This window comes from Myxocyprinus asiaticus, chromosome 5 (genome assembly GCF_019703515.2).
Source record: "Myxocyprinus asiaticus isolate MX2 ecotype Aquarium Trade chromosome 5, UBuf_Myxa_2, whole genome shotgun sequence".
Classification (NCBI taxonomy): domain Eukaryota; kingdom Metazoa; phylum Chordata; class Actinopteri; order Cypriniformes; family Catostomidae; genus Myxocyprinus; species Myxocyprinus asiaticus.
In genome coordinates, this window is record NC_059348.1 from 5,041,351 (window position 1) to 5,061,720 (window position 20,370).

A 20,370-nucleotide genomic window follows, 5' to 3' on the forward strand; every position below is an offset into this window, starting at 1 on the left:
AGTAAAAAATTATAATATATTTAATAAGACAATACATGTAATTTTACAGTAAAAATATTGTTAAAAAAATGTTTTTAGATGTAAAAATTCCAAATAATTAATGGTAAAAATTTATGCTACGTCTAACAAGAGATTACATGTACTTTTACGGTAAACTTTTGTTAAACCCTGTGTGAGCCATCACATTTTATTATATTTGATGGAAATAGATACATTTCTTCTTATTTTTTGTATCAGTTATCTACAGTGGGGTGTTTATGATATTTTATGTAGTTTAGTTCATGTTTATTACATTATTTTAGTGTCACATGTGTTACCGGGATGGTGTTTTGTGTTTGTGTGAGTAACACTGTGCACTATCTATACATGTGTATTAATTTAATTATTGTACTTGGAAAGGTCACTTTTAATGAACTTTAAGTCATCATATGGTCTTTTGTAGTTACAGTGTTTACATTATAGACTATAAAATAATTAAATACAAAAAAGCAGATAAAGTGAAAAACAGATATTCGTTATTCCAGAAGGATCATATTTGAAGTTTTTAACATTTAATAATATAAACTGTGACTTTACGGTATTTTACCATGGATTTTTTCCCCCAGCATGCTTTGCATGAGACTTGTTGGGGAGAGTAATGTTAAAAATAAGTAATGTTAAAAAGAGTTTTGGGGGTTACCACTGTGGTGTAGAGTTGAGTTTGAGCTTAAAAGGTCCTGAAATGAACAACTTCAAGTTTATGTCTAAATTAGTGATGGGAAATTTTGGATTATTTTATTGACTTGAATCTTTGAGTCTCGTTTGGCAAAATGAACGAATCTTTATTCAAGTCATTCTGTTCATTTGAGCAGAATTAAATTAAAATATTACATTTACAACAGCCATACCCCCCCAACACATCTACTTACGCAAACTTTGATTATAGTTCCAATAAAGAAAAACTGATAATGCAGCCAAGGACAAATTATGAGAAACAGAAAGATTAGTTCACCTTGGAATCTTCTTGTCGGAGTCAAGCATATACGTGACAAATGAACTAACGACTCGGACCAGAGGACTCGAGAGGTGAACTAATAATTTCTGTTTCCTGTGTGAGCAATGCATAGCATATATGGCTGTCACTTGACAAAAGAACGAACGACTCAGACCAGAAGACTCGAGAGGTGAACTAATCATTTCTGTTTCCTGTACAACGCCTATGCAGTTTTCACGTAACAAATGAACGGAGGTTGCGCAATGCACATGCGCGGCCAACACAAAATGAACGAATCACTCTCTGAGACTACTCGTTCTTCTGAGTCACCTAAAAGATTTGTTCAAAATGAACTTAATGAGTTTAAAATGCATGGTGGATTAAACCTACTTTAACTCTTAGGGTTAAAAAATTGAAATGAGTTTGTTGGCAAAGCACAAAAATTATAATGAAAACGTTGTTGTTTTTTAATGAATGGTCTACAAATGTTTATTTTTCTAAATGAACAGTCAAAACAAATAATTTCATTTTATAGTTGAAACATGTTCTTTCAAATTACATTGTAATCATGTCATTTCAACAGTGTTAACATGCTTGCTTGATTAAATGACTATTTAAACATGTTATTTTAGTTTATGGTTGAAACACCTATTTCATTTTGCAGTCTAAACATTTAATTCACTTCATGGACTAAAACTGCTATTTCAGTTTATGGTAAATATTTGGCAGCCTGTGCTGCCAAGCATTTACTGTTATTTTACATGACAGGGAAAAGGCCATTACTGTTATTTTTTTTTACAGTGTGGCTCTTTGCAGCTGAATGTTAACATCTTAAGAAAACTGTGGCAAAGGGAAGGTGCTAGGCCATCCAGATGACCTTGAGGAGGACAAGGATTAAGGTGAAGACAGTTTTTCCGTGTTACATTCGGAAAGAGAAGGAAGGCTGTCTAAGGAGGGAGTATTTTCTACAGGTAAAACAGGACTACCAGAGGTACTGGCATCCATCAAGAAAATTACCTTGATGGTACTCTTCTATATCCGATGTTGATAGCAAGTTCATAAACTCATTCCCAAAGTCAGCATCCATATGTTGCAGCCTGAAGTTTCTTGTATTACACTGTAACAGAGTTCTCATGCTGGGAAAGGAGGAGGCGGGAACCGGGTGAACCATCAACATAAACCTTTAATGCCACAAAGGAACTTAAACATAACATAAACATAACTGCTTTCCAACATAAACAAAACAAAGATGCACACACACAACATGTGTGTCTCTCTCTCGAACTGGTGTCCCGGCCGCTCCTTATATATCTCCCGCTCATTAGTCAACTCAGCGCCAGGCATGCATCATCACGGCCCGGCCAAGCCTTCCTCCTTGTCACACTCCTCCATCGCCAGATTCAGGCCAGGGCTGAACTTAAGGTCTGACTTACTCCCCCCCTTCCTTCCTGGAGGGCAGGTTTTGCCCTTTCGGCCAGCCTTCCCCACCTCCTTGGAAACAGAGAGAGAGACGAGAGGAGGGAGCGGGGAGAGAGAAAGTGCAAGAGTGAGAGACAGAATGAGAGATAGAGAGAGAAAAAGTGGCTCGCCGATCCCCGGACTCACTGTCACCTGGTCCTCGGCCAGCTGGGCAGTGGTCCTCTGCGACGCCGGGCGATGGCACTGGACATCGCGTCCTGGTGGACGGCAGCAGGCTCTTCCGCCTCCTGGCGGATGTCAGCGGCTCCTCCGCCTTCTGGCGGCTGGCAGTGACCTCCTCCACCCCTGGCAGTGGCTCCTCCACTCCAGGCAGCCAGCAGTGAGCTCCTCCACCCCTGGCAGCAGCTCCTCCACTCCAGGCGGCCAGCAGTGAGCTCCTCCGCCCCCTGGCAGATGGCAGCAGCTTCTCCATCTCCTGGCGAACAGCAGTGGGCTCCTCTGCCTACTGGCGAACCGCTCTAGTACCACCGTACCATACCTCCTCAGCGTCGTGACCCTCCAACAGCGGTGAGGGCTCTCCGACAGTCCATCCCTCCTCCTTCCTGGAGTTCTCAGGATGGGAAAGGAGGCGGCAGGTACCGGGTGAACAATCAACATAAATTTTAATGTCAGAAAGGAACAAACATAACATAAACTGCTTTCCAACATAAACAAAACAAAGACGCGCACACACACACGACACGTGCGTCTCTCTCTCTCTCTCTCTCTCTCGAACTGGTGTCCCGTCTACTCCTTATCTCTCTCCCGCTGATTAGTCAACTCAGCGCCAGGTGTGCATCATCACGGCCCGGCCACACCCTCCTCCTCGTTACATACACATTGTTTCCTTATGTGTAACTTCATCAAACAGATTCTGGTATCCCATCTAGAAGGTCTACCTTTGGGGAGCTGTTGTCATCAAGAATGACCCTGATTTTCACAGAAGCAACCATTTTAGTAGTGAGTCTGCAAATAAATAAGAATGAAAGTTATAACATGCTACACATTGATCAGAACACAAATTATTAACAATAATTAGGGGGTGTTCCTGAAAAGAATAGTTTATCAGGTTTCGGGGTTGATCTGTCTGTGAGATTGTTCTGTTTGTATTTCTGCTTCCCTGTTTTCCCCATGTGTCTGTGTTTGTTTACTGAGGGCATGTGTAATGGTAACCAGCTGGTACGTGATAGCAGTGCAGCATGTAAACCTCACTCTCCTAGCCTTAAGAGATGCACTAGCGACCAAGGTTAGAGCCATAGCTTTTCTAGCCTCCTTGCTAGCGTGTCCGACTCCCATGCTGGGCATTGCTGGTTTGATTCCCGCTCGGGGCGGGTCGAGTAGGACCAGTGACACTTGCTGCTATCTGGGGGTTTTCAAATTGGGTGAACGATTTAGGAACTACAGCATTTTTTTATACATAGACCCCCCATTTTCAGGGGCCCAAAAGTAATTAGACAACTGACTGTGAAGGTGTTTCATGGTCCGTTGTGGGCTCTTCCCAGGGTATTTTATTAAAAATTAAGCAGTTAAAAGCTCTGGTGCTGATTCTAAATGTGGAATTTGCATTTGGAAGCTGTTGCTGTAAACTGTCATTATGAGGTCCAAAGAGCTGTCAATGCAAATAAAGACGGCCATCATTAGGCAAAAATAAATAAATATATAAATAAATAATCCATTTGAGAGATAAGAAAAGCCTGCCAAGTTATTCTGGGGGAATAAACAGAGAATTACAATGCTTTTGGGAGCAGCAGACAGGGCTTCATTGCTTGGGCAGGGCAGGGACTCAGGCACAGTTTTCACATAGGATGCAGCTGGCTGTCGATCTTTTAGGGGCAGTGCGCCATGCAGGGGTGTGTGTGCTTTTGGGCGGGATTGGTTGTGTGGATTCAGCTGCTATTTTGTATCCTGTGAATATAGGTAATTGTCTTCAGGGCAGTACTGAATGGAAAAGCAAATTTGATCATCCTACATATATTTTCCTATCTTTCTATGTTGGTGTGTGTATGTGTGTTTTTCTTTATTCTAACAGATCATAACAGGCCTGGAGTGGCCATTGGGTGAATCAGGAGAATTCCCGGTGGGCCGCTCTGCCTGCTCATAAATTGGGCCAGCAGACTCGCCCGCTATCTCTTCATTTTTTCACACACACACACACACACACAAACACAAACCATCGTTACATGCCGTGGCATGAGGTAGCGAGTGCGCTAATCGCAGGAAGGATAAATGGATGGTAAAAAGATGCCAGGAGGAGCTGAAAAAGCCAGGTTAAAAAAAGAAAGGCACTGGAGGATGATGCAGCCAAATGTGCCAAAATGACAAACGAGCACACAGGAACTGGCGACTCAAGGTACACTGACTAGTCTAGTACATTTACTTTTATGCATTTGGCAAACACTTTAATCCAAAGTGACTTACATTGAAGGAATATTTTTCTTTTTTTCTTTTTTTTCCAGTTTCATCATTTAAGTTTTTCAGTTTTTGTTTTGTTTTGTCTGTTTCAATGAAATTTCAGTGCTTTTAGCATTTTTACTTATTTTTAATGTGATTGTGGTTTAATACAGATACGCCTAATGCTGAGGGAAGTGAGAAAAAGAAAGAGACAGGCCCAAGGACAGAGACATTGATCTTCAGTGAGACAACAGCAGCCAGGCACAAGGTCCCTGAGCCACAAGCAAATGCTAGTAGTGTAGATGAGGAGACTGATAAGTTTGATTATTTTGCTCATCCTCAGTCAAAGGACTTGTTTTTCAGTTATCATCCTCAACGGCCACCAAAACATCACATAGCAAAAGTTTAACACAGAAAGGATGGAACCAAATGCAAGTGGTTGACATACAATGAAAAAACTAATTATCTGTACTGTTCTGTGCGTTTGGCATTTGCACCTGTTGCAGGTGATAGTCCTTTCATAAAGGGAGGTATGGATGCATGGAGACATGTTCATCAGAGGATTGAGGAGCATGAGAAAAGTCATGTCCACAGAGATAGTGCAGATGCTTACTTTCTAATTGCTAAAAAGGCAGATGTGAAAAGTCTATTGACTGGCAACCAAATGTCTTTACATTATGAACAAGTAAAGAAAAAGCGCCAGGTAATGGAAGATGTCACAAAAGTAACTGGCAAATGTGGACTTACATGTGGAGTTACAGAGGAGATAAAAAAGAGGCGGCTTATACATTGGAAAACACTGCAGTCAATCATGGCAGCTTCCTAGAGTTGATAATACTCTTGAGCAAGTATGATATGTGTCTTCAACAGCACTTGAACACTTGTATTGAACAAAGCAAGAAGCACCATGACACTGGGGCAAAGGGCAGAGGCTCTCTTGTGAATTTCCTTTCAACAGGTCCGAACAAAGAAACAAATGCCTGGAGAGCTTTCAGAATCGGAAGATGCTGATGCTGACTTTAAGGTCAATGTACACAATGTCATTCTGGACACTGTGACAGGTAGAATACATAGAAGGTTTTCAGCAAATGTAAAACTTTTCTCAGATTTTGCTTGTCTGGACCCTAAAAACATTGTTCAAATTAAGGCAAATGGGCTCCCGAGCTCAGCCCTCCAAAAAATCAGTAAGTGTCTGCTTAAGTTTGATGATAGAGCCACTGTTGGCACATTGCATGCTGAGCTGTCTAGCTTGGCATTCCAGTGGGAGAGACTGAAGAAGTCCCCTCTGGAGGTTTACATTGTAAGGACAGGTATGCTGGTAGGAGGTGAGGAGGATACAGGTGGACCATTGTATATGGAACCAGAGGTAGAGCTGGAGAACAGGACCTGTTCATGCTGCATAAACTGTGCCATTTGTGTTTTCAGTTGTGTTCAAAAGTTTGCATACCCTTGGAGAATTAGTAATATATTTACCATTTTTAAAGAAAACATGAGTGAGCAGGCAAAACACATTTCTTTTATTTCTTATGGGATTCATATTCAACTGTAGGTTATAACAGAATGGCACAATCATAAAACAAAACATGGCAACAAAGAAAAAAATGAAATGACTCCTGTTCAAAAGTCTGAATACCCTTAGTTCTTAATACTGTGCATTGCCCCCTTTAGCGTCAATGACAGTGTGCAGTCTTTTGTAATAGTTGTCTATGAGGCCCAAATTCTTGCAGGTGGTATAGTTGCCCATTCGTCTTGGCAAAATGCCTCCAGGTCATGCAAAGTCTTTGGTCGTCTTGCATGAACCGCACGTTTGAGATCTTCTCAGAGTGGCTCGATGATATTAAGGTCAGGAGACTGTGATGGCCACTCCAGAACCTTCACCTTTTTCTGCTGTAACCACAGGAAGGTCAACTTGGCCTTGTGCTTAGGGTCATTGTCGTGCTGGAAAGTTCAAGAGCGTCCCATGTGCAGCTTTCGTGCAGAAGAATGCAAATTGTCTGCCAGTATTTTCTGATAACATGCTGCATTCATCTTGCCATCAATTTTCACAAGATTCCTCGTGCCTTTAGAGCTCACACACCCCCAAAACATCAGTGAGCCACCACAATGCTTCACAGTGGGGATGGTATTCTTTTCACTATAGGCCTTGTTGACCCCTCTCCAAACATAGCGCTTATGGTTGTGACCATAAAGCTCTATTTTGGTCTCGTCACTCCAAATTACAGTGTGCCAGAAGCTGTGAGGCGTGTCAAGGTGTTGTCGGGCATATTGTAACCAGGTTTTTTGTGGCATTGGTGCAGTAAAGGCTTCTTTCTGGCAACTCGACCATGCAGCTCATTTTTGTTCAAGTATCGTCGTATTGTGCTCCTTGAAACAACCACACCATCTTTTTCCAGAGCAGCCTGTATTTCTCCTGAGGTTACCTGTGGGTTTTTCTTTGTATCCTGAACAATTCTTCTGGCAGTTGCCGCTGAAATCTCTCTTGGTCTACCTGACCTTGGCTTGGTATCAAGAGATCCCCGAATTTTCCACTTCTTAATAAGTGATTGAACAGTACTGACTGGCATTTTCAAGGCTTTGGATATCTTTTTATATCCTTCTCCATCTTTATAAATTTCCGTTACCTTGTCACACAGGTCTTTTGACAGTTCTTTTCTGCTCCCTATGGCTCAGTATCTACCCTGCGCAGTGCATCCACGTGAAAGCTAACAAACTCATTGACTATTTATACACAGACATTAATTGCAATTTTAAAAGCCACAGGTGTGGGAAATTAACCTTTAATTGCCATTTAAACTTGTGTGTGTCACCTTGTGTGTCTGTAACAAGGTCAAACATTCAAGGGTATGTAAACTTTTGATCAGGGCCATTTGGGTGATTTCTGTTATCATTATGATTTAAAAAGGAGCCAAACAACTATGTGATAATAAATGGCTTCATATGATCACTATCCTTAAATAAAATGCTCAGTAAAGAAAAACAATGACTCATGCCTCCGTGTCGTGTTTCCAAGTCAACTAAAAGGTTAAGGAAAAGATTCATACGTAACAGAATTGCCGACGAGGACGACAAATACCCACCCAAAAGATCGATAAATGCGGATCGAGTTCGCATGGTGAAGATGACGAAAAAAAAAATTGGCGTTAAGGGCTGTCCACGACTTGGAGGAGAAAGGGAGGAAAAACAACAATTTCAGATAAGTGAATAGATTGATTGCATCATTATAGTGAAAATACTGAAGGAATGGCTGCAGTTATTGGAAGTATGGGTTCTTTTGATGAAAGTATTGAGCAATGGAGCTCATATACAGAAGGTTTTGAGTACTTTATGGCAGCCAACGCGATTGAGGGAGGGAAAATTGTACCCCCTTTTTTAAGTGTAATGGGTCCAAAAACCTACAATCTGCTGCAAATATTCCTTCAGCCAGAGAAACCTGGTAGTAAAACATATCAGGAAATAGTGAATACCTCAAAGCACATTTTTCACCAAAACCCTTAGTTATTGCTGAACGATTCCGATTTCATCGGCGCAATCAACAAGAAGGTGAAACAATGGCAATATTTGTGGCAGTGCTGAAGAAACTGGCTGAACATTGAACATGAGTTTAATGATGCTCTGAATGACACGCTGAGGGACAGATTGGTGTGTGGTCTTCAGTGTGAAGCCATACAGAAACGCCTGCTAACATAGAGTAATTTGACTTTACAAAGAGTGATAGAACTGAGCGTATCCATGGAGCTGGCTGCAAAAGAAGCCCAACAGCTGAGTGCAAACAGTAAAGTACACAAAATACAAATTGAGAGACCAGCAAACAACCAAGGCCCATGTTTCCTTTGTGGTAGGGTTGGCCATTCGCCCTCTGCATGCTGGTGTAAAGACATGGATTGCCGCTGTTGTGGGAAAAAAGGACACATTGAGCGGGCATGCAGAAATAAAAATATCAAAGAAAAAATTTCAAAGTTTGTGAACAAGAGAACAGTGAAAAAGGGACAGAAAAAGAAACGCATCCATGCAGTGGAACAAGGAGAAGTGGAGTACACTGACACTTCTGAGGATGAGTTATTGTTGCATGTGTTGACTATCATTGGAGGTTCCAAAGCATATAGCGTCACTGCGTTGTTAGAGGGACAGCCAGTGAACATGGAAATTGACACTAGTGCAGCAGTGTCTCTTGTGTCCGACACAGTGTACCAACAAACACTAAAGCATTTACCAATCAAACTTGCAGACATAAGATTGAAAACATACACAGGAAAAACTGTTGCTGTAAAGGGGGTTACTGAAGTCACAGCGACCATAAATGGACAGAGAAAAAAGCAGCCACTTTACGTAGTTAAGGGTGAAACGGCTCATGCTGTAAAGGTTCCTGAAACATTAGAACAGTTCCCTCACCGAGTTCTCTCACCTGTTAAACAAAAAGAAATCATAACCCCAGAAGAATGCCATCCACCTAATCATCTGGATTTATGATTAGATTAAAAGCCCTTTGTTGCGGGGCAGAATAATCCCCTAGGTTAAAGCTAGGGTATGAAGTAGTCCACTCTCATTCCCAGATTAGAAAAAAAAAAAAAAAAAATGGACATTGTTAGTTAAAAGTTCAATTACTTCACTGAAATGCAAGTTTATATGCATGTTAGTAAAAGAAAAGTATGCAAATGAATGTATGCATCCAAAACAGCAATATTCATTTAATTAAATTACATTGATTGTAAGAGAAGAGGAGATGTTGTGTATTTCATTTCATGTTTGTATATTGTGAACTATACTTCCCTGGATCCCCTGCACTGTGTTGTAGTCTAAAGAGATTACACATGTTCAATAAACAAAAACAATGATTCATGCCTCCATGTCCTTTTTCCAAGTCAACTAAAAGGTTAAGGAAAAGATTCATATGCAACACTAATCACCACAATGGTGACTTCAAATGAAACAAAATGACATCAGCAACACTAAATAGAGACAAACCTCTCTTAAAAATAACTTTTGTACACATTTGAATAACAAAATAACCTGCATTTCTTAAACATCCTCACACAACATATTAAGAGATTGTTGTCCAATAATCTATTTTATTTACAGTTGATGTACATCTCAGTTAGACAGATTCCATTTGAATTGTAGTGTTTGCTGGTTTGTTCTCTTGTTTTCCCTCTTTCCTTCAGTAGACTCTGCATAGGAAGTTAACAGCAGGTGTCAGCACTAATGATCAGTCATCATTCAGAGAGTGTAATAGCATTGGCATTTGAAACGTGTGAACTGAGGCACGTGAGTCACAGATGGAAGAGCAGCGCTGTTTACAGGTGAGACAGAGGAACGTTGTACAGTAGCTTGGTTGGTTTTGGTTTCTTTACTCACAATGGTGCATTTGTGTGCTTATCCTGGATGTCTCAACCGAATGGAGAACGTGAGATTACGTCTGTATCATGGCAACAGAATACGTCACATGAAAGACCGCTTGGACTCCACTGTCTTGTGAAGTCAAATCATATCAAATCACTTTATTGTCACACAGCCATATACACAAGTGCAATGTTGTGTGAAATTCTTGGGTGCAGTTCCGATCAACATAGCAGTCGTGACAGTGATGAGACAGTACCAATTTACAATAACATCAAATTAACACAGCACAATTTAAACATCTGATATACACATAATTACACTCAACAATATACAAATAATAACATACAGTATACAATACGCACTATATAGATACACATTATTCAATAAAAATAAAACTATATAAAAAAGTATATATAGTAGTATATATAGAATGTACAGTAGGTTGTATTGTACTGTATTGACATTCAGGCTGTCGGTTGATAGTCAGTTGTTAAGAGAGAATATAATATAATAATAATATAATTTATTACAGTCCGGTGTGAGATATAAGAGTAAGGGTAATAAAGTACAGTGCTGATGTATTTTGATTGTGGGAGATCAAGAGTTCAGAAGTCTGATTGCTTGGGGGAAGAAGCTGTCATGGAGTCAGCTGGTGCGGGTCCTGATGCTGCGATACCGCCTGCCTGATGGTAGCAGTGAGAACAGCCCATGGCTCGGGTGGCAGGAGTCCGAGCTTTTTTCATACACCTACAGGTGCATCTCAATAAATTAGAATGTCATGGAAAAGTTCATTTATTTCAGTAATTCAACTCAAATTGTGAAACTCGTGTATTAAATAAATTCAGTGCACACAGACTGAAGTAGTTTAAGTCTTTGGTTCTTTTAATTGTGATGATTTTGGCTCACATTTAACAAAAACCCACCAATTCACTATCTCAAAAAATTAGAATATGGTGACATGCCAATCAGCTAATCAACTCAAAACACCTGCAAAGGTTTCCTGAGCCTTCAAAATGGTCTCTCAGTTTGGTTCACTAGGCTACACAATCATGGGGAAGACTGCTGATCTGACAGTTGTCCAGAAGATAATCATTGACACCCTTCACAAGGAGGGTAAGCCACAAACATTCATTGCCAAAGAAGCTGGCTGTTCACAGAGTGCTGTATCCAAGCATGTTAACAAAAAGTTGAGTGGAAGGAAAAAGTGTGGAAGAAAAAGATGCACAACCAACCGAGAGATCCGCAGCCTTATGAGGATTGTCAAGCAAAATCGATTCAAGAATTTGGGTGAACTTCACAAGGAATGGACTGAGGCTGGGGTCAAGGCATCAAGAGCCACCACACACAGACGTGTCAAGGAATTTGGCTACAGTTGTTGTATTCCTCTTGTTAAGCCACTCCTGAACCACAGACAACGTCAGAGGCGTCTTACCTGGGCTAAGGAGAAGAAGAACTGGACTGTTGCCCAGTGGTCCAAAGTCCTCTTTTCAGATGAGAGCAAGTTTTGTATTTCATTTGGAAACCAAGGTCCTAGAGTCTGGAGGAAGGGTGGAGAAGCTCATAGCCCAAGTTGCTTGAAGTCCAGTGTTAAGTTTCCACAGTCTGTGATGATTTGGGGTGCAATGTCATCTGCTGGTGTTGGTCCATTGTGTTTTTTGAAAACCAAAGTCACTGCACCCGTTTACCAAGAAATTTTGGAGCACTTCATGCTTCCTTCTGCTGACCAGCTTTTTAAAGATGCTGATTTCATTTTCCAGCAGGATTTGGCACCTGCCCACACTGCCAAAAGCACCAAAAGTTGGTTAAATGACCATGGTGTTGGTGTGCTTGACTGGCCAGCAAACTCACCAGACCTGAACCCCATAGAGAATCTATGGGGTATTGTCAAGAGGAAAATGAGAAACAAGAGACCAAAAAATGCAGATGAGCTGAAGGCCACTGTCAAAGAAACCTGGGCTTCCAGACCACCTCGGCAGTGCCACAAACTGATCACCTCCATGCCACGCCGAACTGAGGCAGTAATTAAAGCAAAAGGAGCCCCTACCAAGTATTGAGTACATATACAGTAAATGAACATACTTTCCAGAAGGCCAACAATTCACTAAAAATGTTTTTTTTATTGGTCTTATGATGTATTCTAATTTTTTGAGATAGTGAATTGGTGGGTTTTTGTTAAATGTGAGCCAAAATCATCACAATTAAAAGAACCAAAGACTTAAACTACTTCAGTCTGTGTGCATTTAATTTATTTAATACACGAGTTTCACAATTTGAGTTGAATTACTGAAATAAATCAACTTTTCCACGACATTCTAATTTATTGAGATGCACCTGTATATTTCCTGGAGGCCCACCTGAAGAACATCACTGGACCCTTTCTAGATCCCCTTCAATTTGCTTATCGAGCAAACAGGTCTGTGGATGATGCAGTAAAAGTCTAAAGGAAGCGATGGTTTATGGTTATAAAGTACTTAAATATATTTCTTTTTCCACACCAAAAGTGATCGTATCACTTTAGAAGAAATTAATTTAACCGCTGGAGTCATATCGATGACGTTTATGCTGATTGTCTGTGATTTTTGGAGCTTCAAAAGAGAAATCTACATTCACTTGCATTTTAAGGACCTACTGAGCAGAGATATTTTTCTATTTTTCTTCAAATGTGTTCTGGTTAAGAAAGTAAGTCATACTCACCTGGGATATCATGAGGGTGAGTAAATGATGAAAGAATTTTCAGTTTTGGGTGAACTATCCCTTTAAAAACATTTTAGAATTACTGAAAAGTTTGCCAGTATTCATGTTCACTTACAAAAATGTAAATAAAACAATAGTAAATAGTAACAGTAAATGTGACTTATCAAGCTTTAAGTCAGTATTACTTCCTGTAAGTTTTTTTAATCAGATAAACATTTAGAGGAATTTTGAATTCATAAGGCTCAAAATAATTTAGTTCGTAATGCCCTAGGGTTTACATGGCAAAAAGGTATATGAGAGAAAAAACAATGAACCCCTACCAACATTAACACTGCAACTGCAAGTTCATCAAGCATATAAAATACACTCATGCTGAGGTGGTTAATCAGCAAAACAGTCGGCATGTGTGACACCATCCAAAATTTAATTGTTTTGAGTCTGCTTGTGTGACACCAAGTTTATGTAATAATATGATCAGTATGAAGTCAGTGATAAAAGCGGAGAGACTTGATATTGAGATCGCTCATCAGTTTCTGTACCAGTTTCACTTTCTAGCAGCAGCACGGTGGATAGAGGGATACTATACACGGTACATACCAGTCTCTCAAGAGACTGGTGTTGGCCCACCTGAAGAACATCACTGGACCCTTTCTAGATCCCCTTCAATTTGCTTATCGAGCAAACAGGTCTGTGGATGATGCAGTCAACATGGGATTGCATCATATCCTGCAACATCTGGACAGACCAGGGACATATGCAAATATCCTTTTTGTGGACTTCAGTTCGGCTTTCAACACCATCATCCCAGCTATACTCCAGAATAAATTACACCAACGCTCTGTTCCCATGTCTATCTGTCAGTGGATTACCAGCTTTCTAACGGACAGGCAGCAGCTTGTGAGACAGGGAAAACTCACTTCTAGCACCTGTACAATCAGCACTGGTGCCCCCCAGGGATGTGTGCTCTCCCCACTACTCTTCTCCCTCTACACCATTGACTGCATCGCCAAGGACCCCTCTGTCAAGCTCCTGAAGTTTGCAGATGACACCACTGTCGGCCTCATCCGAGATGACGATGAGTCTGCATACAGAAGGGAGGTTGAGCAGCTGGCTGTCTGGTGCAGAACTATACACTTCCAGAGTGAGGAAAAAGGCTGGAAAATTCACTCTGGACCCCACTCACCCTGCCCATTACCTTTTTGAAATGTTGCCTTCTGGCCAACGCTTCAGAGCTCTGAGCACCAGATCCGTCAGGCACAGGAACAGTTTTTTCCCTCAGGCTATCCATCTCATGAACAGTTAAATTGCCCCATTGAGCAATAACTATGTGCAATACACAGTTTAGTCTTTTTTATATTTATCCAACACATCCAACCTCTTCTGCCATTTCATTCCTCTGAAAAAACAAAAAACAAAAAAAAAAACAGATTGTATTAGATTTGCACTACCTATGTGTGTGTATAATAATTATTATTATTTAAAAAAAAAAAAATCTTATTATCTATGTCTTGCTGCTGTTTTTGTATTGTTTTTGTATTGTTGTACACTGGAAGCTCCTGTCACCAAGACAAATTCCTTGTATGTGTAAGCATACTTGGCAATAAAGCTGATTCTGATTTTGAGGGGGCTTTCACACTGGGCACGTTTGCTGGGGTCCGATAACGAGTGCAATTGTTCCCGGTGCCCCCCGCAGCTTTGGTCTGGTTTCACACTCACTTGATTCTATCGAACCCCGGTCCATTTGCGTTCATCTTACGTCATCACAAACATGCATGGAGAACACAACACGACTCATCATACTTTTCGTTTTTGTTATTTTGGTGCCATTATGCACAGCAGAGTGAACGACAATGTATATGTGCGCTTCATGTTGTAACTCATCAGATGTCCAGGGGAAGGCGGCTTGCTGCTGCTCGCAAACGGCATTTTTTGAGGAGACAGCTGATTGCAAGGAATTCATTTGCATCTGTGTTTACACTACACGCTTACGCTCGTGTCCAAGGTGAATTTATCGCCACTGTCATCTCCTATTATACCCTATATTTATAACCTGTAATAGCATTTATATGTAGTATTTATAAAGTGTATAGATAGATAGATAGATGTCGTCATTGGCTAAAACGCATGCGCAGGTTACTTTACTTCCTGAACGAGTGCGCACCCGAGTCCGAGTTGCTTTCACATTCACGCGAATCGCGCTACAGTTCCATTGCAACCGAACTCAGACCACCTCCTACAGTTAGTCTCGGGTTCAGTACTGCAGTGTGCTCACCGGTCCGCATGACAGCTTTCACATTACCAATTTTTCACGCGAACCGTGCTGTGTTTTGAACTAAACTGCCAGTGTGAAAGCACCCTGTGTCCTGGCCGTTCTGAGAGAAAGCAGGACGGGATTGGTCAAAGAGACGATAATTGGCAATGAAGCCACTCGCATACAAAACTCATGATGTACACTACCGGTCAAAAGTTTTGAAACACTTGACTGAAATGTTTCTCATGATCTTAAAAATCTTTTGATCTGAAGGCGTATGCTTAAATGTTTGAAATTAGTTTTGTAGATAAAAATCTAATTGTATCACCATATTAATTTATTTCATTATAAAACTAAAATTTTATCAAAATAAAAAGTTTTTGAAACTGATGACTTGGACCAAATAATAAAGAAAAGCAGCCAATAAGTGCCCAGCATAGATGGGAACTCCTTCAATACTGTTTAAAAAGCATCCCATGGTGATACCTCAAGAAGCTGGTTGAGAAAATGTCAAGAGAACATTCAAATTCTAGGCAAAGGGTGACTACTTTGAAGATGCTAAAATATAACACAGTTTTGATTTATTTTGGATTTTGTTTAGTCACAACATAATTCCCATAGTTCCATTTATGTTATCCCATAGTTTCGATAACTTTAATATTATTCTAAAATGTAAAAAAAAAAAAAAAAAAAAAAAAAAAAAAAATTATATATATAATAAAGAATGAGTGTTTCAAAACTTTGCAAAACAAAAATGCATATTTTTCTCATGTCCATGCCAGTCTCCCATTCATTCCTGTAGGGCTTTACTGGTTGTTTAGATCAGTGTTACTATCAGAAATAATCAATAATTATTTAGCTTTAGTTATTAATATTTAAATTAATTAATTGAATCTAACTCATTAAAACCTCATATGGGGCTCCAGTAAATGTAGTGCGCTACGTTTAGGAGCAGGTTTGGTTATTAGCAATAATTAATAATTATCAAAGATAATTATTAATTATTAAAATCAATAGAGCATTGATGAGAATCAATGTTAGCTTTTTTTTTAATCCTTTAAATCAACAATTATCAAAGATAATCACTAATTGTTAACATTGATGAAACATTAATTAAAATTAACACTAGCTTATTGATCATTCAAATTCAACAATCATCAAAGATAATTATCAATTATCAAAAATCAATAGAATATTAATAAGGATTAACATTGACGGGGCACCACCCTGGAATCAGGGACTAATAACCAGATAGTATAACAGTCTCAATATTAGATTGTTTTCTTAGGAAAATCGACATCCGAAGAATATCGATTTTCGGGGAAAAAACAATGAATGAAGGCTTGAATCCGAGCACTGACATCCCGTCAGCATGACACAGGTGTATGCAAAACAAACCAAAACACTTCTCTTTGTTATATAACAAAGTTTATTTATGCAGTAATATCAATTAATAATTAATACAATGCAGTCAATAAACTTCCGACTTACAACTACAAACTAAACAGTGATATGATTAGATATGGAAATCAAAATAATCCTATAACACATGAGGGTGTGTGTGTGAGAGTGTGTGTGTGTGTGTAAGGAGGGACGCGCACAAAATGGCAGACGTGACTCTCGTGGAGAGTATGTCAAACGAGACTTCCGGCCAGGGAATATGACCACGAATGTGGGCAGAGAGAAACCAGTCAATGGTAGCTTAGGGACAAAGCTGAACTTTATCACGAAGCTATCAACTAGCCAAAAATGTGTGCCAGAATGTTTGTGAGGGGTCGCGTGCGTGTGTGTGGTTAGTACGAGAGAGAGAGAGAGAGAGAGGAGAGAGAGAGAGAATTAAGTGACGGCCCCAAAGCCGATTTCGTGATCGTGGGAGAGAAAGCAGCTGTTAGTTTATCACTCAGAGACACAGTGGATGGCTCATAAACAGTCCCACATTCTTTGATTCTTTAACGGATAAACTCAGAAATGCACAACAGCCCACTGTGGTTGGACCACAATACAGCAAATCAGATTTGTGATAATTAATACCCTGAGTATTAATAATGAGCGGACATGGCGGTCCGTAAACTGTACAAGCAAAAACCTTGAAACACAAGAATAACACACTATAATATTCAACATCTGCCCAGACATAAACCTCTTACTTGAATCACATGAGGATGCAGGTGGAATGTGAGTTCATCCATCCTTTAACTCAGACTCAGTTCCTCGAGGCTTCGGTGATGACGGCCGTTTTCTCGCTCTGTTGGCGGGCGGTACGGCTGCTGATTCTCTTCACTTCTGCAGGCAAATGGATGAAGATGCGGATTGCTCGGCGGTCTCCTTCGGATCCGTTAGTGTTCGGTTGAACACAGAGTAATCTCAACTCGTCCAGCGAGATGGAGATTGTATGACCACAGTTTCAAGTCGGACGTTACTTCCTTGTGCCACGAGACTGCACCTGAGAGGAACGATGAGCTGCGTCTATCCACGGCAAGTTGCTGGAAGCAAATCCCGGAAGCATTTAAGAGGTATTTCTACTCCTGATGATGTCATGGTTGAGGGACGTTCTGTTGCGTGCCTCATCCAATAGGAGTTGAGAGTTCAATCCTTTAGTGAGCAAGGCTTCATGGGATTTGTAGTCTGTTTTGGACTCCCTTTGTTTGATTTTGGCGTGATTTTTATCAGTATAATTTATGACCTGGTATTTGGGGGCCTGAGTTAGGTTTTACAACTGTGTCAGGCCTGCCTTTGTCTTCTATCTGAATACATGAGGCCCAACATTCCCCCCTTTGGTCTGAAGAGTTGGTTGTTGTCCAGCATCTTTAGAGCAACTGAAGGGCCGAACAGTTCTTGTCGGTTCACAGTAACCTGTGGGTTACGCCATCCATGTATTCCTGATAGGATAGAAAATGGTTGCACAGTCCATACAGTTCATTAGAGTTCACAGAGGCTTTATCGTCTGGACAGAGATTGAGGCACATCTGGGCATAGAACTTCTAGCTAAATCTAAAACTACATTCATCACACAAACATTTCAAGTTATTGGAAGGCACAGCATTAACCGTAACACAATCCTTTGTTGTTCTTTGATCATAACACAAAATCAAAGTAGAACCTGACATTGGTTACTAGGAACAAAATGTTAGAGGAAAGGAGGGTTAAAGGTTAAAAGGCTTATCCTTGGAAATGATTGGGGTTAACCTGTGGGATGGACTCAGACTGGTGTGTAAAACGCGGCTGTATGAGGAGTGAGTCCAGTCTGGCCTGTAGGTGTTGAATGTACCTGTATATGGCGTGTGCAATAATTGCGATGATGATCCAACCACTAAGGAGGAGCCAGAGGGCAACCAAACTGATAGGGTGTTCTTGGTAAGATGACGATCTGCTTATATGACTAGGAAATATAGTGGTCAAGCCAGTCGGTTTGAGACTGAACTTCACTAATTTCATCCCTTCAGCCTGAAGCTGCTGTCGAAGGGTGTCATCAACGGTGAGGCTGTGACCTCTAAATGCGTCCATGATCTCAATTTCTGCATCATGTTTGTCGACGTTGAGATGATGGAGGACAATATCATCAATGTGCACGGTGGCTCCTTGGGGAACCTTTAAGAACACCGTTTGTTTTGGTAGCCTTAGTTTAGTGGCTGTATCATGGCAATCGTATGACTTCGGTGGCTGGTGTTAACGAGCCAGCGATTGCCTGCTCGCTCTACCCTTGTCTCTGTTCCTTCATCTTTGATGGACATGCTACCTTGACACTTGTTCATGGACTTCGGCTCTTTGGCCGCAGAGGTAGTTAGTCACCTCTCTAACAAAGGGGTTGCGTTTGGACAAACCCAATGAATGTCCTTTGTCTTGGTACACATGTTAAGGTTAGGGATAAGGTAGAGTGAGGGGTCCTCATCATGGTAGGCGAGTGTTGGTGGTGTTTTGAGGTGAATGTGTGCATTACCTCTCTGAAAACCAACATTAAATACAGACTTTAGTCTATATATATTCTGCCTATGACGGTAGATTGAGGATAAATCCTATTTTGAGGTTCTGAGGATTTACATGGATTGGAATTTCAATGCCAAAACTATATGCCAGGTGTATCTGTGAAGGTTGCACAATGGAGATAGTAGCAGATCTAAGGATTTGTTCGACAAGATCTAGGGAGACCAGGTAAGCTGGAAGCCTTCCACCACTCAGACTGTTGACTGAGAAGCTAATTTCCCTGAGGAGGTCCTGCATTAGATCTCTAACGATACACACATAAGTTGTCTTCTCTGACAAAGTCCCTAAAGCGTGCAAAGTGTTATTGATAAGAACGGAGTGCAAATTTACAGTGACTATAGTACCCTGAAGGGTTTTATTCAGGCCCTGTAATTGTTCTTATTGGAGTCGCCGTCTCTGCTGGATTTTTGGACGATGGCGACTTGTCCATCTGAAGCTGGCGAACTGTTTTCTGGACCAAGTGGTCTCGGTATGTCAACCTGAGCCCACATGTGTCCACGACGGCAGTCAATGAGCGAAGCCAGTCGGTTCAGTAGGTCCTGGCCAATTAACAGTGGTTCTGTATTAATGGGACATATGTAAACAGGGTCTATTAGCATCATCCCTTGAAAGGTGTAAATCCAGGCCCGTTTTGTGATAGACGACCTATCTTGCATGTAGCTTTTGATGCTTACGTTGCAGGTCTCTGTCTAAAATGGTTTGCCAAAGGAGAACTTTGCTCTAGCCACCTCTGCAAAGGTGTTGGAACCCATTAGACTATTTTGGAACCGGTGTCGAGTAGTGCGTGGGAGCTGAATGACCCATGTGTCAGGCGTTGCCCTTACGGTACAGATCGCCCAAGAAGGTCAGAAAAGGAGGGTGTGGCATGTTAGGAGTGACTGTTTTGGGGAGCAACTTGGACCCTGTTCCCCTTTTCCCGACCTACAAAGTAAACTTTGCCTTTAACGGGAGGGGGTACATCGTCTAGTCATACTGACGGGGTTTCAGTGCCGTGTTCCTTTGAGGAGGTCAGCGGACCTGGTGAACAACGGAGCACGTCAAGCTTAGTTACTAACTCAGTCAAGCGTCTCCTTATATCCTCCATTTCCTCTCTCAAATCTTGTTCTCTGAGGGGATTTGAAACCTTGCCTACCCACTCACCTTCTTGTTTGGGTTTTCGTTCGAACCGTGCATTTCCTTTCGGCCAGCGAACGTTTTGTTGTTTAGGCCTACCATGACCCTGGGGGTGTGTCTGGTCACCACCCCCCTGGTTCTGTTGCCTACCCTGCTGGCGGGGTGATCGGCG